Source organism: Pteropus alecto, unplaced genomic scaffold (genome assembly GCF_000325575.1).
Source record: "Pteropus alecto unplaced genomic scaffold, ASM32557v1 scaffold219, whole genome shotgun sequence".
In the NCBI taxonomy this organism is placed as follows: Eukaryota; Metazoa; Chordata; class Mammalia; order Chiroptera; family Pteropodidae; genus Pteropus; species Pteropus alecto.
The window spans coordinates 102,933-119,116 of NW_006443128.1; the positions used below are offsets into that span (position 1 = coordinate 102,933).

Consider the following 16,184-nt stretch of genomic DNA (forward strand, 5'->3'; position numbering starts at 1 on the left):
GTAGTGTGTATGTATATACATATATATACATATATATATGTGTATATATATATATATATACACATATATATATAATGTCTATTAGATCCAATTGTGTTAAGCTTATTGTATTTTTCAAGTCCTTATGTTCTCATTGATATTTTTTCTAGTTGTTCTGACATTATTTAAAGTAGAATATTGAAGTCCTCTACTATTATTGTGGAGCTATTTATTTATCTCTTCAATTTTGTCAACGTTTAATTCATATATTTTAGAGCTTTGATATTGATGTAAATATGCATTATTTTATCTTCCTGATGAATTCACTCATCATTTTACAATGTTTTTTAAACAATTTTATCCATTCGGCCAATCTATGTCTTTAAAATATGGAAAGCTTCACAAATGTATCTGTCATTCTTGTGCAGGGGCCATGCATCATTCCAATTTTAGTATATGTGCTACTGAAGTAAGTATTCTGTTCAGAGTTTTTGCACATTTTTAAATTAAAACTATTAATGTGACATTGATTAATAAAATCAAATAAGTTTCAAGTGTACAATTCAACAATATGTCATATATACATTGCATTGTGTATTCACCACCCACAGTTAGATTTAACTTCCATCACCAATATTTGACACATTTCACCCCTATCTACATCCCCCTACACCCTTTTCCCTCTGGTAAACTAATGCACTGTCTGTGTGCATGAGTCTTTGCTTATTTGCCATGTTCGTTTGTTGCTTTCAGTTTTATATCACACATATGGGTGAAATCATATAGTTTTCAACTTTTTATGTCCAACTTATTTCACTTAGCATAATTATCTCAAGATCCATCCATGTTATCACAAATGTCAGTATTTCGTTTTTTCTCATGGTTGAGTAATATTTCATTGTATATGTGTACCACATTTTCTTTTCCCAGTCATCTATCGTAGGTCACTTTGGGTGTTTCCATGTCTTCAGCACCATGACTAATGCTGCTATGAACATATACCTTTGGAGTGCATATACCTTTGCAGATAAATGTTTTAAAGTTTTTTGGGTAAATATTCATTTTTGAATTCGGTTGTTTTATTTCCTTATTGCTAAGTTTTAAAAGTTCATTATATATTTTGGATACAAGTCATTTAACAGTTATGTGTTTGGCAAGCATTTTTTTCCAGTCTGAAGCTTGTCTTTTCATTCTCTTAAAAATGACTTTTGCAGATCAGGTGTTTTAAATTTTAATGAATTAAATTTACCATTTTTTTCTTTCATGGGGTATGTTTTTGGTATTATACATAAAACTCATCATCAAACATAAAATTACCTACATTTTTAACTATATTATCCTCTAGATTTTTTATAGTTTTGCATTTTTGTTTAGTTTTGTGATCTATTTTGAATTATTATTTATGAATAGTGACTAGATTCAGTGACTAGATTCTATTTTTGTTGTTTGTTTGTGGATGTCCACTTGTTCCAGCACCACTTGCTGAAAATCTGTTCTTTCTCCATTGCCGTGCTTTTGTCCCTTTGTCAAAGATCAGTTGACTATATATATGTAGTTCTATTACAGGGCTCTTTATTTTATTTCATTTATGTATTCATTTATTAGTGCACCAATACTGCAATGTCTTAACTATCATATCTTTATAGTATGTGTTGAAGTCTGGTAGTATTAGTCCAACATTTTTCTTCTCTAATATTGTATTGGATATTCTGTTTCTTTTCCTTTTTACATACATTTTAGAATCTCTTTGTTAGTATCAGAAAAATAATTTGCTATAATTTCTATTAGAAAGCTATAGATCAAGTTGGTAAAACCTAATATCTTAACAATATTGAATTTTTCTGTACATAAACATAAAACATCCTTTTATTTATTAGGTCTTCTTTGATTTTTATATCACTGTTTTGTAGTTTTTCCTCACATAAAACTAACACATATTTCATTAAGTTTATACCTAAACATTTTCTTTTTGTACGATCGTAAATAGTGTTGTGTTTTTAATTTCAAATTCTAATTTTTTATTGCTAGTATATAAAAAAACAATTTTGCTTCATATTTTAACTTTGAAACCTGTATAACCTTATAACCTTGCTATAGTAGCTTATTAGTTCCAAAAGGGATTTTTTGTCAGTTCTTCAGGATTTTCTACATAGACAATTATGGCATCTGCAAACAAAGACTGCATAATTTTTTCTTCCATATATGCATATCTTTTATTTCCTTTACTTGTCTATTGCATTAACTAGGACTTCCAGTATGATGTTGAATAGGAGTCATGCGATGGTACATCCTTGCTTTGCTACTGTTGTAAGAAAAAAATTATCTCGTTTTTCACCATTAAGTATGTTAGCTGGAGCTTTTTAGTAGATGTTCATCATTTTGAGGAATTTTCCCTCTATACTTAGTTTGATGAATCTTTAGCAAAAATGAGTGTTGTATTTTTGTCAAATGCTTTTTCTGCATTAATTGATACCACTATATAATTTTTCTTCTTTAGCCTATTGATGTGACTGATTACATTAATTGATATTTGTTCATCCCAGGCTTGACTGGTCCCAGGTCTGGCTGTGATCTAGGCTCAAAGCTAGGAATAAGATCCTGGATTTAGAATGTTACATTAGTGTAGTAGGATGCCTGCACTTAACATATGTAAGCATGATTCAGCTTATTGTATCTCGCATGTGCGGCAGAATACCACTACTGTTCTCTGACATATATAATGGAGCAGAAGCACATTCCCCACAATAGATGCACGCTCCCCACAATAAAGTTTGTGCCTGCCATTTCATTCTCATGTCGACCCCTTGTGCATTCTTTCAACTGGACGTCTCACCACCAAAACCTTCCGTTCTCCATCAGCTCAGTTCTGACACATGGCATAGCCACAGGATGAGGTGAATATGGCCCCCAGTGCTCAAGATAGTCCCCGGATGGAGGATACCCAGGTGGAGGACATGTGGCCCCTGCTTCCCAGTGGTATCCCATGGCTGCATATCTGGCTACATGGATGCCTGCGGAGGATTGGGATGGAGTGAAGCCCTATCTGGAGGTCGTTGCAAAAGCCCTGGAGATGTTGGAGCTGAATATCCCAACCACTCCCCAAGAGGCAGCGGATTGGATAGCCTGAATGTTCCTGGTGGTGCTGTAGCAGGCCAGCCTGGAAGTTCAGGATCAAGCTCAGCGGATGCAGCAGCTACAATGTCAGGAAATAGCACTGGAAAGGCAGCTGGCAGCAGCAGAACACATGTTGTGGGGCCCTGACGGGTTGCTGCCATCGTTCTGGTCTGGGAGCTAGCCGGTGACACTGCAGCAGGAGCAGCCAGTGATACGGCAGTTAGTCGAAGTGGCACAGCTGTTGGCCCTGGGGATTAGGGGAGCAAGCTGCTGGCGTCCCCTCCCCGCCCCAGCTAAAAAGCATACCACCTTCATCCAGTACACCCCTGCCGAACTCCAGGACTGACGAAACAGGTGTGGCAGAGAGCTAGGGAGACAGTTCCAGGGTGGCTGCTGCAGCTGTGGGATGACGGGGCCAAAGAGACTGAATTATCTCCAGAAGAGATGGCTCGGCTGGTCACCATAATGGTGATACTGTCCCTCAGGCAGCACCTCCAGAGTGTGGTGTGAATGGTGCAGGGTGCAGGCAATCACTCTCCATTAATTGGCTCATGTCCACTACTCGTACAGTGTGGGCCGACCCTGGGGAGCTGCCAGAGACAGAGTGCAGTTGGTCTAGATAATTCTGGAAATGGACATGCAATGAATGATGATTCATTCCCAGTATACAAGCCTCAATGAAGAGATATTTACAACCCATATGAAAAACTTGAATTTGACTTCTGGCCTGGCCGCTACTTTTGGCATTATGCCGGCACTGCTGGCCCCTTGTGTGAATAGGTGGATCCACGAGGCAACATTCTCTATGCCTAGGTTGAGGGATGTGGAAGTGAAACATAAGGAGCTTTCTACCCAAGTGCATGCCGTACACCCCTTCCCCCCACCCTCCCATCCCCAACCTGCACTTCCAAACCAGCTAGTGCACAGCTGGAAGTGTGGCTGAAAAGGGGGAGCAGAACAGCCCCCAGCCCATTCTGCCACGAGAGTGAGCCACAGACAGATGTGATTTGATCTCCTCGCAGCAGTGGTCACTGCAGAAAAGATTGAGCAGCACCTAATGAAGTGCAGCTGGCACTGTGGAATCAGCTGCATCCTGACCAGCAATTCGCTCCTATTCCTGGGAAACCCACAACCTGTGAGGTGTGGCTGGCCAATTATCTCCTGGATTAGGGATCAGGCCAGAGCACCCAGTTGGCAGGATAGCTGGTTGACCTGAGGATGCATGTGGAACTGACTATACATCGATCCCCCTGCAATATACAGAGGGTATTAGCCCTGTGGACACGAGGGCTGACAGCACCCTGCTTTATGGGAATCAAGACATATTTCTTGGACCCATCGCAACCATAGTAGGCTATGGGGGTCGAAACATTCTCATGCAGCAGGTCCCTGTAACACTGGGTATGGGCAGATTGTCTCCTCAGGTATATACCAAGTATATATATGTCCCATACAGGAGTACATTTTGGGGATTGATGTTTTGCAAGGCTTGACAGTGAATACCACTGCTGGTAAATTCCGCCTTCACATCCAGGTGGTAAAACCTATTATGCAGGGACATCCACACCATGCCTCGTTGGTATTGCCCCAGGACAACCAGATAGTGAACATAAAATAGTATTGCCTGCCAGGAGACCGGGAGGAAATAGGACATACTATAATGGAGGCGGGAAAAGGCTGGTGTTATTTATCCTACTCGTAGCCCATACAACTCCACCATGTGGCCAGTGAAGTAGCCTGATGGCTCCTGGAGCATGATGGTTGACTATTGGGAGCTGAATAAGGTTATGCCACCCCTACGTGCTGACGAGACGAATGTCACAGACATTATGGACCAGTTGTCACATGAACTTGGATGATACCATTATGTGGTAGACTTGGCAAATGCCTTTTTCTCTATTACCATAGCCCCAGAAAGTCAAGAACAGTTTGCCTTCACCTGGGAAGGGCGACAGTGGACATTCCTCATCCTTCTCCAGGGCTATCTGCACAGCCCTACCCTGTGCCATGGTCTCATAGCTCAAGATGTAGCCACGTGGAAACAACTGCCCACAATATATTTGTATCATTACATTGATGATATAATGCTAACTTCTGATTCTCTTACAGAAATAGAAGCAGCGGCAAACAGCCTGCAATAAGCTTTCGTCGACTGGGGTTGGGGCAGTCAACGAAGACAAGGTCCAGGGACCTGGGTCCTCTGACAAATTCTTGGGAGTTGTCTGGTTGGGTAAGACAAAAGTAATGCCAGAGGTGGTAATTGATAAGATACAGGCATATCCCTGACCTGAGACTGAAGCAATTTCAAACCTATTTGGACTTCTGGGGTTTTGGAGAGTGTTCATCCTTCACCCGGCCTCCTTGATGTGACTCCTGCACCATCTACTGCAATGGGGTGTCCAGTGAGATTGGATCCCTGAGATAGAAGAGGCCTTTAAGACTATAAAGCAAGCTGTAGCACAAGCCTAAACCCTATGCGTAGTAGATCCAGCCCTCCCATTCCTGGATGATGCAGAATTTGGATGGGGCATGTGGCAGAAGCATGGTTCCCAGAAGGTGCCAATAGGCTTCTGGTCCCAATCATGAAAAAGCACAGAAGCATATTATTCTCTGATAGAGAAGCAACTGGCTGCCATATATGCAGCCCTTCTGACCAGTGAGGCCATCACTGGCCTTAATCCCGTAACCGTGGAAAGGTGGCTGTGGTCCTGGGTGAAGACTGCCTGCATGGGAATTGCACAGACCCCCAAGTGGAAGGATGTACTTGGAATGGTGAGCACAGCTCTCTGAGAGCCCCCTGTCAGATCAACTGTACTCCCTATTGGGACCCATGCAGTTTCAAGCAGATCTCCTGGTGGAGCCTGCTAAGACAGGAGACATACCTAGTCTCTATGTAGAAGATCAGGCTCTCTTACCTGAGGATTCCTGGTACTCAGAGGGCTCATGCCATGGACAGTCCCCGACGTGGGCTGCCGTGACATTGCAGCTGTCCACAGTAACCTTTTGGTATGAAACCAGTGCTGGGTAGTCCAGACAATAGGCTGAGCTTCACGCTGTGTGATTGGTCCTCATGAATGAAACTGGCCCAGTGCATATCTGCACCGAAAGTTGGGCTATGTACTGAGGTCTAACTCTATGGCTGCCCCAGTGGGCTTCCCAGGAGTGGATGATGGGTCACCACCCCCTATGAGGCCAAGGATTGTGGGAAGCCCTCTGGAAGTGGAGTCTTCAGCAGGGGGCCACCATATACCATATCCCTGGCCATCTGCTGTTTCAGGCCCTGGGCAATGATGCCACCAGTTCCAGATGACATTGGCTCCTGGCTCCACTGAAAACTAGGGCATGTAGGGGCCCATGCCATGAAATAGGTAACAAAGTGATGGGGCTATTGTTAACCTGACCACAAGTACAAGTTGCCATGTCACAATGCCCCTAGTGTGCTGAGCAGCACCCAGAGAGACAGAAGGTAACAAGTACCCGGGAGTAGTGCCCATGAGACTAAGCCACTCCAGGAATGACAAGTAGATTGTGGGCACAAGGTAGCGCCCTATAGGGGCGGAGTGTGTCTCAGGCCTGGCTGGTCCCAGGTCTGGCTGTGATCTAGGCTGAAAGCTAGGAACAGGACTCTGGATTTAGAATGTTACATCAGTGTAGTAGGGTGCCTGCACCTAACATTTGTAAGCATGATTCAGCTTATTGTATCACACATGTGTGGCAGAATGCCACTATTGTTCTCTGACAGATATAAAGCTCACGTGGTCCCCTAATGGAGCAGAAGCACATTCCGCACAATAGAAGCATGCTCCCTGCGATAGAAGCTTATTGATTTTATATCTTTGTTGTTTTCTAATACATGTGTACAATATGTTTCCTTCTTAGTACTGCTTTCTCTGATCCAGAATTTTGATGTTATATTTTTTTTTCCACTGAGTTCCAAATATTTTTTTTTAATTTCTCATGGAACTGCTTTTAAACCATGTTATATAAAAAGTGTATTGTTTAATCTGCAAATATTTGGGGGATTTGCAGCTATCTTTTTGTTATCACTTTCAAGTTTAATGCCATTGTGGTTGAAAGAGCACTTCGTATGATCGTTATTCTTTTAAAAATGATATGGTGTTTTTTGTAGCTCAGATGTGATTTATCCTGGTAAATGGTCCAAATGAGTTTGAGAAAAGTGTGTATTCTGCTGTTGTTAAATGAAGTATTTTATAAATGTCACTAATATTCAATTGTTTGATGGCCCTGGCTAGTTTCAATATACTCTTACTTTGTGGTTTTCTTTTTTATATCCACTCTGTAATGCTCTGTGATTTAGTTTATATATTTAGACTATTGGAACTAAAGTAACTGGCGATACAGTTGAGTACACATAAACCATATTTGCAACTGTTTCCCCTTCACTGGCCTTTTCCTTTTTTCTTTCTTTCTTTACCTCCTTTTTTTTGTCTTTCCTCTTCTTCTGACTACTCCAGTTTTGATTACATTTTCTCTCCTTTCTTAGCATATCAATTATACTCATTTTTATTTTTAAATGTTTACCCTAAATATTGCAATATATATTTACAACTAATTTAAGTGCACTTTCAAATGTTGCAAGTGCAAGTAACTTCTACCAGAGTTTTGCTAGCTTCTACCTCCTAACTTTCATAACATTGCAGTAATTCATTTTAGTTATTTATAAGTTTTAATCACTCAATGAAGTATTGCTGTTATGTTGAACAAATATTATCTATTAGATCAGCTAAAAAATGAGAACAAAAGATTTTATTTTATCTTCATTTCTTTCTTTTATTTATGAAAATCATTGGGATAACATTGCTTAGTAAAATTATATAGGTCTCTAGTGTACAATTTAATAACATGTATATTGTACAATTAAATAACATGTATGTATATTGCATTATGTGTTCACCACCCAAAGAAAAATTTTTCATCACTATGTATTTGACCCCTTTTGCCTTTATCTACCACCTCCTCTCCCCCTCTCCCTTTGGTAACCAGTAAACTGTTGTCTGTGTCTATGAATTTTTGTTTCTTTGTCTTGTTTGGTTGTTGCTTTCTGTTTTACATCCCACATATAAGTAAAAGCATATGGTTTTCAACATTTTCCGACTTATTTCGCTTAGTATGATTATCTCAAGATCCATCTAAATGTCGCAAATGGTAGTATTTCATCTTTTCTTATGGCTGAATAATACCCCATTGTATAAATATATATACTACATCTTCTTTATCTAATCATCTATCTAAGGGCACTTCAGTTTTTCCACTATGAATAATGCTGTTTTGAACATAGGGGTGCATATATCTTTACAGACATGTGTTGTTGTTTTTTTTAATTTTGGAAGTAAATACCCAAAAGAGGGATTGCTGGGTCATATGGTAGTTAATATTTTGAGGAAACTCCATACTGTTTTCTGTAGTGGTTGTACCAATTTACATTCCCACCAGCAGTGTATGAGGGTTCATTTTGGTTTATGGTGACAGATAGCAGTCTACTTTCATTATTTTGCATGCGGTTTTCCAATTTTTCCAGCACTATTTATTGAACAGGCTTTTTTTTTTTTCCTCTCCATCGTATGGTTTTGGCTCTTTTGTTGAAAATTATTTGCCATATATATATATATATATGGGTTTATTTCTGGGCTCTCAATTCTGTTCCATTGGTCTATGTGTCTGTTTTTCTGCCAATAGCATGCTGTTTTGATTATTGTTGCTTTGTAGTATAATTTGAATTCCTTTTTAACATTTTTTTCTTTACGTAGATCTAAGTTCTAATGTGTATCATTTTCATTTTCCTTCTTTCCAACAAAATTTTTTTAAAGATTTCTTACAAAGCAAATTTCAGTTTTTGTTTGTTTTAGACAGTATATATTTCTTCTTCACTTTTTAAGAGACTATTTTAGAGCAGTTTTATGTTTACAACAAAATTAAGAAGAAGATATAGAGATTTCCTAGATACTTCCTGCCCAAAAAATTCTCTGTGCTCCACCTAGTCATCTCACTCCCACTTCAGCAACCATTGGTCTTTTTATTATCTCCACTGTATTGCCTTTTTTAGAATTTCAAATTGGCTTTCTTACTTAATAATATGCATTTGAGGTTCATCCATGTCTTTTCATGGCTTAATGACTCATTTAATTTAGCAGTAGATAATATTTCATTGTCTGAATATTCCTTTGTTTCTCCTTCACTGTTGAAAGATAAATTTGCCAGATACACAATTCTCGGTTAGTACCTTTTCCCCATAAAACCTTAAAGATTTAATTCTACTCTTCTTGCTTACATGGTTTCTGATAAGAAGTTTGATATAATTCTTATCCTTATTCCTCTGTAGATAAGGTTCTTCTTCTTTTTTTGACCTTTGGCTTTTTTCAAGATTTTTCCCTTGCGTTAGGTTTTCCGTATGCTGAATAAGTTTAGATGTGGATTTTTTGGAATTCATCTTACTTGGTGTTCTCTAAACATCCTGGATACATATTTTGTGGTCTGCCATTGATTCTGGAAAATTCTACTTCAAAAATTTTACTGCTCCAATTGTGATATTCTCCTTATGCATATGTTACACATTCTGTAGTTTTCCTATAGTTTTTAGATATTCTTTATGCTTTTTCTTCCTCATGTTTCTTTCTCATTGTATTTCAGTTTGGAAAGTTTCTATTTGAAATATCTTCAAGTTCCATGATTCTTCCTTTGGATTTTTTGAGTCTATTAATAAGTCTTTCAAAGGCATTGTCCATTTCTTTCACAGTATTTTTAATTTATCACAATTCTTTTGATTTTTTTCTTAATGTTTTCATCTCTTTGTTTAGTTATCCAACTGTTCTTGCATGTTGCCTACTTTTCCATTAAAACCATTAGCTTTTTATTCATAGTTATTTTATTCATTTTTTCCATTAGCTTTTTATTCATAGTTATTTTATATTTCTGGTCTTATAATTTCAAAATCTCTGCCATATTTGAGTTTGGTTTTAATGCTTGCTTTGTGCCTTCACATCAATTTCCCCCTGCTTATTCTCATGCCTTATAATTTTTTTCTTGAAAGCTGTAAATGTTGCATCCAGTAACAGGGGCTGAGGTTAATAGTCTTTTAGTGTGAGGTTTTATGTTTATCTGGAGAGGAGTTAGGCTATGTTTGATGTTTTCTGTAGTTGTAGTTGTGAAAGGCTTCTATTTCTTCTAGGCTTATTGTTTTAATGCCTTCTATTGTCTTTGAGTTTCCCTGGAAATTTCATTTTAAGTAGAGTCTGTATCTTGCAGTTTTCTCAATTGTAAGCTACTGTTATAGTACTGGAGCTCCGTTGGTGTGGTTGTAAGATATTGCAGAGGAGAAAGAGCATTCTATATTATTATAATTAAATTTCTGGTTTTTTTAGTGTGCCCGAGTCCTGGAATGTGATCTTCAAGAGTTTTTTAGCCTTCTGTTTTTCCCCCTTATGTGAGATAGAAAGGCCAGAGGGGACCTGAGCCATCCAATTGCCCTTCCCTTAGGTCATACATAGTTCCAACAAAGTATTTTCTCCTGTGAGCAATATTCTGTCATGAAGAACAGAATGCTCTGCCCATACTTCAAAATGGATACTTTTCCGCTTCCCCTGCCTTCTTGGCCATGAGGACTTAGTCAGGCTCATGTAAGTGTGCGGGATGCTTAAGAAAGGGCCTCTGGGAATTTTTAACTTCCAACCTAGTTTATATGTAGCCTTCCATAATTTGTCCGTTACTATTTCAGTGTTCCTAGCAGTTTCTGTCTCCAGTCGCACCTTCTGCTCCTGGTTCTCTCTATTCACTTATCTCTATCTTTTGGCATAGCAGTTTCCCTTCTATTCTGTAGTTGTTTTTCTAGCTTTTTATTTTTTCTTGTTATGAGGATGGTAGTGATGACTTCCAAGCTCCTGTTGAAATGAAAAGAAGATGGTAATTTAAAACAATTCTACTTCCTGATATATTAAGGTAAACCTATTACAAAACTAAAAACTATGTCAATTATTCATATAACTAAAATTTAAATAAAAACAATTTCTAAATAAAATATCTAATATAAGTATTTCTTGCACATGCTGTGTTGGGATAAAGTAGATTGGTATTTGACCTTCATTTTATTCTCTTTCTATTCTTCCTTTTAGTCCTGCAGAGGATGGAAAACTAAAGATGCCATGTTCCAGGCTTCCTTGCAGCTAAGGTGCTGCATGTGATTCAGGTTCAACCAATAATATGCATTTCTTCCAGGTCTAGGAGGGGGAAAAGTGTCCACACTTCTGCACATTTTGCTGTTGTTGCTATAAGTTTGATCATGGAGGCATTTGGTTTTTGTTTCTGTGTTTGTGTGTGTGTGTGTGTTCCTGTGTTAAAAATAATTGAGTTTCAGTATTGATTTCTTTTGCAGATGTCAAGACACAGGAAATCTGTTCTGCTGGTGCAGACCATGCTGGAACCTGCTGTAATATCAGACATTTAGAATTTCATGGTGCTGGTTGTAGTGATAGCAGTGAAATCACAGAGCCAGCAGCTTCCTTGTCGTAGAAGCAATAGTAGTTCTCTTGGTGGACTGATTCTGTAGTGTAGTTCTCAGAATCCTGAATCTTCAACTTGGAACCATAGTTTTCAATCTGTCTGCACATATTAATTGTCTACAGGAGTTATAATTATGACTACCTGCACCTGGTTAGTTACTGTCATTTCAGGGAGTAAATTCAGAATGTGGATATTTTAAAGTTGCTTCCCATGCAAAGACAGGTTGATAACTTCTCATCTAATGTCTGTCCCTCCAGCTCTCCCAACAAATATTTAAACTATTTGCTTTCCTACAGTAGATATTTTCTTATTTAAACTAGCTAGAATAGACTCTGTTTTCCACAACTGAACCCAGACTAGCACGTGTTGTTTCCGTATTTTGAAATATTTCAGTTTTTGTAAAACAAATGACTAAAACATGAGAGGTTACAAAGAAGTCATTAATATTGAGATATATCATGTTTTCTCTTCTCTTTGTCCAGTAAAGGACTTGTATTATAGTTTTTATCATTATATTTACTGCAGTTTCACTCTGGTGTGACTTAAGGATAATGGTATGAGATGCTATTAAATAACAGAACTACAATACATTTTCGGTGCAAAGGTACAGTTTCCAACATAAACAAGGGCAATTGAGCGTGGCCCTTGGCAAAGAGGAATGTCCCAATGTCTCTATTTTATTCTTCATTGGTACTTCCTTACTCTCAGGGCTTAGTGGCTTTCCTTCAGGGATTGTTGATTTATTTCCTAAGTCATTAGCTATTAATGATTTGTTAGCCCAGCTAGAGACACTGAAGAAATATTTATAGAAATAAAATAAAGTCATAAAGAATTGATTTTACTTAATAGAATTTTATACCTTGGCAAGCCAATGAAAGAATTCTTTTGTGTGATTGAGAGAGAAAAGAATAAACACTTCTAATTCTTTTTCAGAGTATGTTCTGACAGTAACTATTTACTCTAGTGAATAAGTTGTCACCAATTCACATGAGTGGTCCTTTTAAAAATAAACATCAGTGTCCTTATAACAATAAACATCGGTGGTCCCCATAACAAGTGTAAGGAGATTTTGGATATATGACATGAGTTTTCCAAAACAGTATACATATTATAGAACTCTTTTGCTCTGTATATAATAAATAGAATAAAAGAACTTTACCATCTGTCGCTTGACTACACTTCAGTATCAGCTGTCTACATTATTGTACTCAAATACTAATGAAAACCATAATGACTTATAATTGTCTTTTTACTCCTTTGTATCATTGCACAGGTTGTTTTCACTCCTTACAATACTTTCCCCTGCTTGACCCCCTGGGACACTCTGACATAGGTTAAGTTCCAGCTTCAGTGTTACCAATGTGAGATTACTTCAGAATTTCTATATTCCTTAATATTAGTTATGGTTGAGAAGTTAAGGAGCGCTAAATAAATGTATGGAGAGAGACATAGAGAAAGCTGATTGAGATGACAGGCAGCCTGTACCCTCCTAGATCTTCCTGAGAGCCTTCTCAAGTCGCTCTAGGCAAAAGTAATTTTGTCCTTGGTCTCAACATAATTCTTTATTTGTGTACTGTTACAGTAAAAAATTTGCATTACTTGTATTATTTATTTACATAAGTATCTCCCATTCTAGGAAGGAAATCTTATGCTCTCTGGAGGCAGTACACGCCATTTTTGTAAATCCATCAGTTTCCAATACAGACTTTTGTTCTCAATACATCTTGAATGAGTGAAGAAATTAGTGGAATTTCATCATAAACATCAATTTGCACTCTTTGGACTATTAAGGGGGATGGTAGGAGATGCATGTATGTGACTGGAAAAGCAACTGCAGGTGTAAGGACCAGTAGCACCAGTTGATAATGAATCACAAGAGGCATAAGGAAAGTGGCGCCAGTCATAATTCTAAGTAGAAATGCTTATAATTCTATGCTGTGATAAAAAGAGAGGAAAATTTTTTAGAACAAAATGGGCTTCACTTTAATCAGATTTTAACGACTTGAACATTCCAGAGTGGATTTTTGCTAATCTACTAGAATCTCACAAAAACGGACTGCACTTTTTTTTTCTTTTTTTTTTTTGCTATGGCTAATTGGTTCATCATCCCTGGCCATCTGCTGTTTCAGGCCCTGGGCAATGATGCCACCAGTTCCAGATGACATTGGCTCCTGGCTCCACTGAAAACTAGGGCATGTAGGGGCCCATGCCATGAAATAGGTAACAAAGTGATGGGGCTATTGTTAACCTGACCACAAGTACAAGTTGCCATGTCACAATGCCCCTAGTGTGCTGAGCAGCACCCAGAGAGACAGAAGGTAACAAGTACCCGGGAGTAGTGCCCATGAGACTAAGCCACTCCAGGAATGACAAGTAGATTGTGGGCACAAGGTAGCGCCCTATAGGGGCGGAGTGTGTCTCAGGCCTGGCTGGTCCCAGGTCTGGCTGTGATCTAGGCTGAAAGCTAGGAACAGGACTCTGGATTTAGAATGTTACATCAGTGTAGTAGGGTGCCTGCACCTAACATTTGTAAGCATGATTCAGCTTATTGTATCACACATGTGTGGCAGAATGCCACTATTGTTCTCTGACAGATATAAAGCTCACGTGGTCCCCTAATGGAGCAGAAGCACATTCCGCACAATAGAAGCATGCTCCCTGCGATAGAAGCTTATTGATTTTATATCTTTGTTGTTTTCTAATACATGTGTACAATATGTTTCCTTCTTAGTACTGCTTTCTCTGATCCAGAATTTTGATGTTATATTTTTTTTTCCACTGAGTTCCAAATATTTTTTTTTAATTTCTCATGGAACTGCTTTTAAACCATGTTATATAAAAAGTGTATTGTTTAATCTGCAAATATTTGGGGGATTTGCAGCTATCTTTTTGTTATCACTTTCAAGTTTAATGCCATTGTGGTTGAAAGAGCACTTCGTATGATCGTTATTCTTTTAAAAATGATATGGTGTTTTTTGTAGCTCAGATGTGATTTATCCTGGTAAATGGTCCAAATGAGTTTGAGAAAAGTGTGTATTCTGCTGTTGTTAAATGAAGTATTTTATAAATGTCACTAATATTCAATTGTTTGATGGCCCTGGCTAGTTTCAATATACTCTTACTTTGTGGTTTTCTTTTTTATATCCACTCTGTAATGCTCTGTGATTTAGTTTATATATTTAGACTATTGGAACTAAAGTAACTGGCGATACAGTTGAGTACACATAAACCATATTTGCAACTGTTTCCCCTTCACTGGCCTTTTCCTTTTTTCTTTCTTTCTTTACCTCCTTTTTTTTGTCTTTCCTCTTCTTCTGACTACTCCAGTTTTGATTACATTTTCTCTCCTTTCTTAGCATATCAATTATACTCATTTTTATTTTTAAATGTTTACCCTAAATATTGCAATATATATTTACAACTAATTTAAGTGCACTTTCAAATGTTGCAAGTGCAAGTAACTTCTACCAGAGTTTTGCTAGCTTCTACCTCCTAACTTTCATAACATTGCAGTAATTCATTTTAGTTATTTATAAGTTTTAATCACTCAATGAAGTATTGCTGTTATGTTGAACAAATATTATCTATTAGATCAGCTAAAAAATGAGAACAAAAGATTTTATTTTATCTTCATTTCTTTCTTTTATTTATGAAAATCATTGGGATAACATTGCTTAGTAAAATTATATAGGTCTCTAGTGTACAATTTAATAACATGTATATTGTACAATTAAATAACATGTATGTATATTGCATTATGTGTTCACCACCCAAAGAAAAATTTTTCATCACTATGTATTTGACCCCTTTTGCCTTTATCTACCACCTCCTCTCCCCCTCTCCCTTTGGTAACCAGTAAACTGTTGTCTGTGTCTATGAATTTTTGTTTCTTTGTCTTGTTTGGTTGTTGCTTTCTGTTTTACATCCCACATATAAGTAAAAGCATATGGTTTTCAACATTTTCCGACTTATTTCGCTTAGTATGATTATCTCAAGATCCATCTAAATGTCGCAAATGGTAGTATTTCATCTTTTCTTATGGCTGAATAATACCCCATTGTATAAATATATATACTACATCTTCTTTATCTAATCATCTATCTAAGGGCACTTCAGTTTTTCCACTATGAATAATGCTGTTTTGAACATAGGGGTGCATATATCTTTACAGACATGTGTTGTTGTTTTTTTTAATTTTGGAAGTAAATACCCAAAAGAGGGATTGCTGGGTCATATGGTAGTTAATATTTTGAGGAAACTCCATACTGTTTTCTGTAGTGGTTGTACCAATTTACATTCCCACCAGCATGGCTGTGGTTTTGATTTGCATTTTCCTAATAGCTAGCAAGGTTGAGCTTCTTTTCATATCTTTGTTAGCCATTTGTATGTCTTCTTGGGAGAAGTATCTGTTCAGGTACACTGCCCATTTTTTAATTGGATTGTTTGTTTTTCTGTTGTTAAATTGTATGAGTTCTTTACATATTTTGGATATTAACCCCTTATTGGAGGCATTGTTTGCAAATATCTTCTCTCATTCAGTTAGTTGCCTCTTTGTTTAGTTTATAATTTCTTTTCTT

The 16,184-nt window shown here is 37.6% G+C and overlaps 1 pseudogene; it reads right to left on the bottom strand.

The window, feature by feature from the left end:
• Positions 1-362: 362 nt before the first annotated feature.
• Positions 363-452, bottom strand: LOC112472127 (annotated as a pseudogene).
• Between the last annotated feature and the right edge of the window lie 15,732 nt (positions 453-16,184).